Source organism: Tupaia chinensis, unplaced genomic scaffold, assembly GCF_000334495.1.
Source record: "Tupaia chinensis unplaced genomic scaffold, TupChi_1.0 Scaffold144255_1, whole genome shotgun sequence".
NCBI lineage: Eukaryota > Metazoa > Chordata > Mammalia > Scandentia > Tupaiidae > Tupaia > Tupaia belangeri.
This window is the reverse complement of record NW_006204113.1, coordinates 851,305-861,429: the sequence shown is the minus strand read 5'-3', so window position 1 is coordinate 861,429 and position 10,125 is coordinate 851,305. Positions and strand designations below refer to the sequence as shown.

General features: G+C 58.3%; 1 protein-coding gene across 2 annotated transcripts in view; it reads left to right on the top strand.

The window, feature by feature from the left end:
* The window catches only part of FBXW4 (F-box and WD repeat domain containing 4), a 72,691-nt gene that overhangs the window by 60,641 nt on the left and 1,925 nt on the right, over nt 1–10,125 (top strand). The window lies entirely within an intron of this gene.

The following is a 10,125-nucleotide window of genomic DNA, read 5'->3' as shown; positions in this document are numbered from 1 at the left end:
ACCCGCCCCCCCCCCCCCCCCCCCCCCCGATATTTTTGCTATAGGGCATGTATGCTCACTGGAAAGACAGAAACAGACAAAGAGACAAGAAGTGAGAAATCATCCCTCAGGAGGGATGGCCACACCACAATCCCTTCACCTCTATTATCCTGTATTGGATTTTGGGCAGGTTCGCACACATACCCCGTGTGAGTTTCAAGCCTCTGAATCTGAGACTTGAACTGCGATCAACCATGTGGGAATCCAGTGACATAATGCTTATGCCATCTGCTGGAATGCTTACTCTTTATCAAGAATTGACTTGCTTCCAGGAGCTGTGACCCTGGACAAGAAGCAAGTTGAACTGTTTCCCCCAAGGACAGGCCTTCATATCTCAAAGCTTTGGTGTCTTCCTCCCAGCTATTCTCTTTTCCAAGCCAACAGTTCTAGGTCTTTCAGTTGTTCCTCAGAAACACAGTAGGTCAGCTGAACATCGCTTTTGCTGTAAATAGTAAAGACTCAGGCCCATCCTCTGTGGAGCACTCAGCAGCTTACCAGACTACAGAGCTGGAAGCCACTTGCTGACCTCATTTCAAGTCCCTGGCCTGAAGGTATGCCAGGCATGTGTATGCAGCCCAGAGTCTTGGCTGACTGGAGGAAGGGGATCCGGTGTGAGGGTGGTTTTTTTTTTTTTTTCTTTCTCTCTCACCTGCCTCATGTATATGTATGCATTCTCTCACGAATTATAAAAAAAGTCTGGAGCCAGCAGGTGAAATGGTGGTTAAGGTGCTAGACTCCCACATGGTCTACCATGGTTCAAGTCCAAGACCTTGTGGCTTGAAAAATCATACCAGGTGTGTGTGTATGTGTGCCTAAAATCCAGAGAAGAGAATGGAGAGTGGATTGTGGCGTGGCCATCCCCCACAGGCAGTGATTTCTCCCTTTCCCTTTGTTTCATTCTGGCGAGCGCCTGTACCCTGTGGTCAAAAAAGAAAAATCTGGAAAAGAAAACCAAAAATAAAGAACTAATTCAGTGTTACTATTATCCCCGATGACAAGGCACCCAGAAGTGGGGTGGTTGAGCAGGTCCAAGGTTGATGGACCCAGACTAGCTTAGTGTTCTGCTTTGCCATCTGGTCCCCATGGCCTTGCCTTTGCCCCGAGGCTTGTTTAGAGCCACCGCATGACCCCTGACGGTAATGGCAACACCGACAGAGAAGGGAAGCGGACAGTCCCTGCCTGGGGCCCCTTTTGCAGATGAGGAGGCCTTTCCAGGAGCTCCTGAGCAGACTCCTCACATCCCACAGCCAAAACTGTGCTGTAGTGCCCCCAAAACCAAACGCTGGCAACGACCAGTCAAGATGCCTCTGGCCTGGGGAGGAGCCCAGCTTTCTACCCGTATGGCAGCACCAAGAGGGAGCGTGTTGTGGCGCAGCACAGGGGCGCAGCCAGCGAGGCTGTGGGGAATGGCTGGAGGTGACCCTCAGCCCTGGTCCCTCATGGCTTCAGGAGCAGTCGCGCCCTGGCTAACTTACTGGCTTTATCCCTGTCTGTGGCTGAGTACTGGACTGCCAGGTGTGGCCGAAGGAGTGGCAGAGGCCAGCGCCTCCATTTTAGACGTGAGTCAGTGGCCACAGCACCCTGTTGCCACCCCAGCGAGAACTTTCCAGAGTGCCTTTGTTCTTCAGCCCCTGGGAGTCGGAGTCCTGTGAAATTTGCTCCTTTGAGGTCACCTTGCCAGACTTTTATTTATTTATTTATTTTGAGAGGTTTTTGCAATAGGGGGCATGCGCTTGCCAGAGAGACAGAGAGATAGAAAGTGAGAAATCACCCCCTAGGGGGATTACCACGCCATGATCCCTTCTCCTTCATTCTCTTCTTGGGATCTTGGGCACACACGCACATGCGCCCAGCGTGAATTTAAGTCACCAGGTCCGGGACTGGAACCGCAATCTACTACATGGGAGTTCAGCAACATAACCATTACGCTAACTACTGATCCCCTGTTCTTCCTTCTCTCTGGAGCTGGGGCAAGAGGAGGCCCTCTGGGGGTAAGATGCACGCTCCGGAGGTGCCAGAGGCTGTCAGGAGCTCCAGCGGGAGCCCTGTGGCAGGCAGGCTGGGTTCCAGAGCCATTCTGCCACTCATCAGCTCCGTGATCTGGGGCCTCTTTGGACTTCAGTCCTCGCCGAGCTAGCGTGAGCAGGACTACTATGAACAAGTGCCCGTCACCTTGGGGGCATTCAAGCAGTGCTGTCCTTCACTTCTGCCTCTTCCTCCCTGCCCTGGTTGTTTTCCACCCTGGAACGTGGAATTGGTGGAGGCTCAGGCTCTCAGTGGTCTTTTGGCCTTGGGACCAGCAGAGGGGAAGGCAAACTGCTGCCCTCCGCACAGAGGCTCAGGGCTGGGCGTTTCTGCTGAAGGCCGGTCTGTTACTCACCAAGCTCAGGGTTGTGCCCGGTGCCATCACCCTGGGCCCAGGAGGGAACAGGTCTGCATACACCACCGCGGCCCAGCCTCATCTCAGGCTGGTGACTCTGAGAGGCCTCTTCTGCCCGTGGTCGCCCTGCTGGGAGGTACTCCAGGGCATAGGCCCACGGTCAGGAGGGGGTCTAAGGCGCCAGTTCCTTGACCTGCCATCTCTCACGGAAGACCTCGCTCACCCCGAGTGCTGGGTTCACTGAATGCAGGCCCCAGGCAGCTGTGGCCTCGCCTCTCATGCAGCCAGATGAGAACGGCCACTGCCGCCCTGGCTGGCCTGTGGGCTCCCTTGCTTGTGGCAGGGCGGCCTACGCGTCATTGGCATCCCTTCCTCCTAGCCCCGGATTCCCTGCTCAGCACCCGGAGGAGCCGGGCCTGTTTAAGTGCTGGCCGTCCCCGGGGAAGCGTGGAAGCTGAGCAGTGCAGGGCCTGAGGAAAGCCGCCCAGCAGAGGCATCTGCTTTCGGTGGGAGGAGGTGGACGGACAGGACGGCCCTCTGGAGCGGCCTTTCCCAGAGAAGCACCAGCAGATAATAAAGCCGTGTAGAAAATAGGATTAAGGTAATGAACAGGCAGGATGGAGTTTGATCTTTCAATAACACCAAAGCCTGACTGACAGGCCAGCCGAAGGTGGAGCGGCATGGCCGGCCGGACCCGGGCTGGGCGGTGTGCAGCGCGGGCTGGATTCTTTGCTCTTAACCTGTCACCGCCGAAACCTGAGGCGTACCTGGGCCTCCTTTCATGTGTGGGCTCTGAGCGGGTGAAGGGGTGTTCTTTGCTCTGAGCGTCGCCCCTCCAGGCTGTCCTCAGGATGACGGTGGGGGCTGGGACACCCTCCGAGCTGTAGAGGCCCACTGCACACGGTGCTCCCGTCTAGAACCATCGCCCGTGTCTGGGTGTCTCTCTGGTCCCCAGACTCAGGCAGCTCCGCGACTTCTCAGAATGCCTGGGAACCATGCCAGGATCGCCACGGCTGCCTCAGCCCCTCGTGGGCCCCGTAGGAACTGTTCCCCCTGTGGGGGGCGGGACAGAGGGGGAAAGGCTGGCCGCAGTACGTGGGTCAGAGGCGGCTGTGGCATGCGGACATTGCGAAGGTGGCCAGGAGCTTCGGCTGTCCCCTCTCCCTTCCTCCCTTTCTGCCCTTCTCCTGGAGCTGGGGACCATGGGCAGATTTCTGATCTAAGTGAGACAGATGCAGTCCTTCACTCAACCTCAGGATGCCGGAGTATTTCTGCTTTGGGTGGGAGATGGTCTTTGAGGCCAGCCTCCAACCCTCAGGGGCCAGGAGACCCTGTACCTCCATTTTGACAGACCCTACTGACAGCTGACCTCTGACGTACCCCCAGGCCCTGGGGTCTCCTTAGGACCTATGCGAGGGCCATGAGCTCTGAGCTTGGGGTCCGGGGGGCTGGCCGTGGGGCACACCTCCCGCTGCCCCGCCCCGGGCTCGCCTTGCTGTGAGTTTTACCCTTTCTGCTGAGGGGCATGCAAGCCAGTCTAGCTCTGGTGCCCTGAGAGCTGGCACCGCTGACCCCCAGTGGCTGTGGACAGGGGGCTTCAGGATGGACACCCCCAGACCTGAAGGTGTCCCAGTGGGTCCAGCAGCAGCCCTGAGCCTTCCTGGGAAGTGTGGGTACAGAATGGGGGACGTGGTGTGCAGGCTGCTGCTAGGACCTCGAGGATGCAGCCAGGCACCGTGCTGTCCCACGTGTGTGACCACGTGCAGGCCGCCACACGCACCCCTACTTCTCCATCCCTTGGGCCACGGTCATCCCAACTCCCTGTTACTCCTCCACTTCCATCACAGACCCCCTCAATCTCTTTCTCAGGAAGTGGGAAGAACAGGCTTCTCACCCACGTAGTTCTCGCCGACCCACGCCTGGAACAGCCAGCTCTGCCTGAGACCATGCTAAGCGTGCTGCAGCACAAACAGCCTCGGCCCTGCACACTTCCGCCGCGGAGTTGGTGGCCGTTTCCATCGAACACGGCACAGCACTCGCAGGGCCACCTGGTCACCCCTTGTGTCTGGCTGGAGTGTACCTCGGCCTTCCCACACTGAGCGTGGGTGTGCGTACTAGGGCATCTAACACACTCGGGATGGCAGGGCACAGGCTGAGCCCGCCTCGCCGCCTGGAGGAGGAGACTGTCCTGAGCGCGAGCCAGGCTGCTCCGAGGGCACCACCCGTGCCCAGCCTGCCCTGGCCTCCGGCCCCACCCCACGCAGGGGGCCTGGCCCCAGTCGGGGCGATTAGGGGAACTGCCCCTCTGTAAAGTACCTGCCTTCTCCTTTGAAAGTATTACTGACAGCTTTTTTTCTTTACCTCTTCAAGGAACCCTGTAATTTCTTTCTTTCTCTCTCCCCCCTTTCCTTTTTCTTTCTTGTCCCCTCCGTCCCCTGAACTCTTTGAAATTGGTTCTCTGCCTGCTGACACCAAACTGATACTTGGTGTTTCACGTCTCCTTATCCCTTTATGGCAACAGATGTTGAAATTTTGTATCCTTTTATCTGCCCGGCTGCCCCTTCCTGTAATTACGGTCCCCTTGTTAGCAGTACAAAGTGGGCTGCCCGGCTGCCTGGCCTTTGAGCCATTGTGTCTGAACACGTGTGCGCGGGCGGCGCTGGGGGCTGTGCGCGCGCGTGCACGAGACGGCTGGTGCCTGCAGGGCCTCGCTCTTGCTGATGGAGCGGGTGAGAAGCTGCCGCGGGCTGCTCAACTCCACTCTGTTGTTATGTTTGGGACCCCTCAACTCGCTTACCTGCTGCCACAGGGCCAGCCTCTGGGTCCCGGGAGGGGAAGAGCCCCGTAAAGGGGAGGCGAGGGCTTGGAGGGCAAGTCTGCTTGTGCAACAGGGCAGGTGTCGAGGGGCAGTGGCCAAGTGGCTGCATTTTCTGTGAAGGCAGGAAGTGCCACTGGCAAGAGGGATATTCTGGGAGTCGGCAAGTGGTGTGGCAGTTGGGACGCTGGACTCTCACATGGCCAACTGCAGTTCAAGTCCTGAACCTGGCAGCTTGCTTTCTCATTCTTTCTCTCTCTCTGGTGAGCAAAACATGCCCTGTAGCAAGTTAAAAAAATAATAATAATAAATAAAATTAAATTTAAAAGAATTTTTCAAGAGGGGTATTCTGGAGCATACAGACCTGACTTTAACACTTCCTAGGTGTGCAGCCTCTGGGCCTTGCTCTCCTCTTCTGTAAAAGTCGCCTCGTGGGCCCCTTGACTAGGTGAGCGGCAGTGGAAGGGGCTCAGCCTAGACCCAGTCCCCAGTGAGGACTCGCTGTACCTGGCCTGCTGCTGCGATGGCCACTTTGCCACCAGGTGACCCGCTGGCTCTTATCTGGCCCCAGCAGACACATGGGTGAACAGGCCTGTCAACCCTCCTCCGTTCCTGCCAGTCAGAGCACACCACAGCCTGGTGTCCTAGAAGGCCAGCCCTTGTCCGAGAGCAGGCTCTGCCTTTTCTTGCTATCTGGCTATAAGAAAGTCACTTTCCTCGAGGCCGTGGCGTCCTCATCTGCAGTCAGGGACTGGACTAAGATAGCTGCTCCCTGCTCAGAAGCCTCACGGCTCCCAGAGCCCGTGCTAGGTGAGGAGCGCACCAGACCCTGCCAGTGTGTCCCCCACACCTCTAGCCAAACCAGATTGCTGACGCTGCCAGGACGTTCCTTCTCCCTGGGCCACCCCCATCCTGTCACGGCCTAGCACATCCTGTCGCTCACTACCCACAGCTGGAAGTGTTGTCCCCTTGTAGAACTTTCTTGGCTCTGTGGTACCTGCCAAGTCAGCTTCCCGTTGTTGGCTGCGTACACGACTCGGGTTCTCTCCCTCCCTGGGCTGCACACGCATGGGCAGGAACAGCAGCTCCTTCACAGTCATGGTCACAGCTCCCAGCTCCCAACTCCCTGAGCTTCCGTTAAGCCCAGTCCCTGCGTACAGAAGGTACTCAGTTCATGGGTTGTTGATGGAAGGCAGGAGAAAGGGGAGAAGAGTGGGAGGAAGTAAAGGGAGAAACACCTGTTCTCTTAGTGACCATGATGTGCCCAGCTTCGGGCCCTTCTCCCCCGGCAGCAGAGGAGAACTAATTTCTCACCCATCCATCCTTTCTCTGCCCCAAAGCCACTGTTGCATTTCAGGGTGGCGAATGCCAGGCCAGGTATCCTCACACCCAAACAGAAGCAGGAATGTACCTGCCAAGTCAGCTTCCCGTTGTTGGCTGCGTACACGACTCGGGTTCTCTCCCTCCCTGGGCTGCACACGCATGGGCAGGAACAGCAGCTCCTTCACAGTCATGGTCACAGCTCCCAGCTCCCAACTCCCTGAGCTTCCGTTAAGCCCAGTCCCTGCGTACAGAAGGTACTCAGTTCATGGGTTGTTGATGGAAGGCAGGAGAAAGGGGAGAAGAGTGGGAGGAAGTAAAGGGAGAAACACCTGTTCTCTTAGTGACCATGATGTGCCCAGCTTCGGGCCCTTCTCCCCCGGCAGCAGAGGAGAACTAATTTCTCACCCATCCATCCTTTCTCTGCCCCAAAGCCACTGTTGCATTTCAGGGTGGCGAATGCCAGGCCAGGTATCCTCGCACCCAAACAGAAGCAGAAATGAGCACCCACATGCAGGGTCTCCAGGGAGCATCGTCGGGAACCCAGTACGTTGAAGGTGGCTGGAGAATGGAGTAGGAGCCATGGGTACCCTTAGCGGTGGGCTGGAGGGGAGCCTTCTAGCAGGTATGGGAGGCTGGCAGTGGGTGCTCCAGCCAGGGAGGCGTGTGGAGGCTGGCTGCGTGTGGAGCAGGGCACCAGGCATCCTGGCTCCGCAGGGCCCGGACTTGAGGGACAGAGGCTGCTGGAATGCCTTTGTGCCCAGTTCTCATTTGACACTCCGGGCCTCTCCCAGATGGGCTGTCCAGGTCTCCAGGACCTCCACCTACCAGCAGGCAGCGTCCTCGTGAAGGCAGTGGGGCCGTGCGTTTATTGAATTTCCCTCATCCCTCACTGGCAAGCTCCTCTCTCCCAGGTGCACTAGAAATGCCCAGGCAGAGGGTGGGTTGGGCCAGGGGATGTGATTCCCTTTGCAAGGGATCGGGGAAGAGGCCAGCTCTACTTGCTTTTTCCTGCCCAGGTACTTTGGGGTCCCAGGAGCCACCCTGCATAGCCAGGGATGAGGGGACAGGTCTCCCCCTGCGGCCCTCCCAGCCCTGCTCACTCATCAGGCTGCCCCGTCTGTCTTTATCTTTCCCTGGGTGGAGGGAGAATTGCTGGCGTCAGGCTAGGGAGGCTGGGGTGTGGAGGCCCCCCAGCCCTCCCTGGCTTTGTCCACAGGGGCTGGGAGGGGATGGACTTTTTTGTTTGGCCCTCTATAGTGCCTGGCCTGGCCCTTGCTCCCATCTTGGCCCGGGACTGCCAGCAGCAACCCTGTTCCCACACAAGTTGTTGGACAGCCAAGGATCTGGACCCCCCCCTCGCCCCCCACGGTGAGAGGCCGAGAAACATTCTTGACATTCTTTCCAGAGAAAAGGGGTGAAACGTCTGAATTTGGGGGTCACCACGTTATACAAATTGCTATCTAATCGTTTTTACAAGAACACACTTGGCAGTAAGAAAAGAAGCCCAGGAGGAGGGGGCGAGGAGACCGACAGCTTGCTTTGTCCCCCTTCCCCCCAAAGTTTGGGCTATTGTCGGGCCAGTCTCACCCTCCACCAGCACAGTCGAGTTAGAGTTTTCTAGTTCAATTGGTCCTGGGGTGGGGGCCGCAGGGCCCACGGTGCCATTTCTGTTTGTTTTCCCAAATCAAAGCCCCAGCAGGGCTCCTATGGCACCGCTGGGCCGCTATTTGAAGAGAGGGGCCATTTCCCAGAGCCTGGTGTGTCAGTTTACGCTCTGAACTTAACCTCGCGGACACAGCACAACAGAGCCTGAGGGTCCTGGGCCCAGAGGCAAGAGAAACTGTATCTTTTTATTGGCCCATTTAAAGTGTGTGTGGCCATTTCGGAGAGCTGGAGGACGTGCAGAGAAAGCAGCTCAGCGCTGGCCAGGCCGGGCTGGCAGAAGGGCCCCAGGGCTCGGCCTGGCCCCAGGGCCGGTGCTCACTCGGCCCTTGGGTCTTCTCCAGAGCCGGAGCCCCCGGGCTGTTCTGTATTTCTTACTGCAGATGCTTAAGGCCATGGCACCTCTGGGGGTAGCCTGGATGCTGGCAGGACTCAGGCTGGCAGCTTGGTCTGGGTGTGCACTACGCTGCCACCCCTGCCTAGCCCTCCTTCCCTCCGAACCGGGGACCAGGGTGGGCAGGTGGGGCTGTGCGGGGCCTCCCTCCTTCCCACCCCCACTGCCTTTCATCTTCTGCTCAAACAGACAAACATGAAATTACTTCTACAGATTAAAGGGGAGAGCTCCTCAACCATTCCTTAAGGCCTCGCTAATGGAGGGGGCAGGGCCCCCAAATCTGAGAGGAGCAAAACAGCCCCTGCCTGCTGTGCACCAGGGTGTGTAGACCTGTGAGCGAGACAGACCCTCGATGGGGCCCTGGCCTGCCCAGGGCGGCTCAGTCGTGGCTGGTGACGTTCTGGGAAGGGAGGCTTCTCTGGAAGCCTTGGCCAGTGGTCTCTGTGGGGCGCTGACTGGGAAGATGGCCTTCTGCCTGATCCCAGCAGACAGAGACTTGCCAGCTCCCCAGCCCCGTCCGGCTCTGGCCACTCAGAGGAAGACAAGAACGTCCCAGGGGAGGCTGGGTCGGGCCCCCACGTCAGCAGCAGTGCTACTTGCCCAGGGCACAAGAGAAGGGCAGTGTGGGCAGAGGGAGCCCCGCTGCCACCTCCGACTCCTTCAGCTCATGGGCCCTGCTGGGGAGAGGGAGGCGGAAGGTCAGGATCTGAACAGGTGGAAGGCTGGCAGCTGAATCCTTCATCCACACAGCCGGCAGCCTCCTGGGCCTCGAGCTGGGCTGGTGGGCTGTGAGTCCTCTCCATTCCATGCGAGGGCCTCTTACCTGGGCGTCCCTGTGAAGTGTCCATGGCCTGGTCTCTCTGTCATGCCATGCAGAAGAGCCCAGCATCGCATGGGTGGAGGAAGCCAAGGCATCGGGCCTGGAGGGTGCCCCTTCATTTCCTCCAGTCATTCTGCAGAAGCGCAATACTCCACCCGTCCCCTAGCCATGGGGATTAGCGGGTGCACTTGATGTTGAGGGGCAGTTGCTAGGGCCAGCAGGCCCCCCTACGTGGTTGCTAGGGGTCTGGCATCAGGGCGAGGGTCTGCCCACTGCCGCGGTCACGGAGGGAACTGCACAGTCACAAAGAAATTGTTCTTCTCAGTAATCTGCTCTCGGCCGCGGGGTGGGGCGAGGGTGGGGGCGCAGGCCACAGCGCAGCGGGCTGGGGGCTGTGATCACAGAGGCGTGCGAGCCCCGGGCTGGGGGCCAGCCCGGCCAGGAACACCAGGGACCAGCCCGCTAAGCTGCTTTCTCAGCGATTTCTCTCTCCAGACACAAAGGTGTTTACTTGTTTTAACATCTCCTGGGACTCCCCTTCTCCCTTTGTGTGGTCTTTATCCCCAAGGAGGTTTGAGCCCCAGATTACAGGCAAGAATTAAGGCATTGGGCTCCGGCAGCTCAGAGCTGCATGACCTGCAGGATCAAGGAGTATAAAGTAACGGAGTGTGGGGGGCACCCCCTTCAGCAGG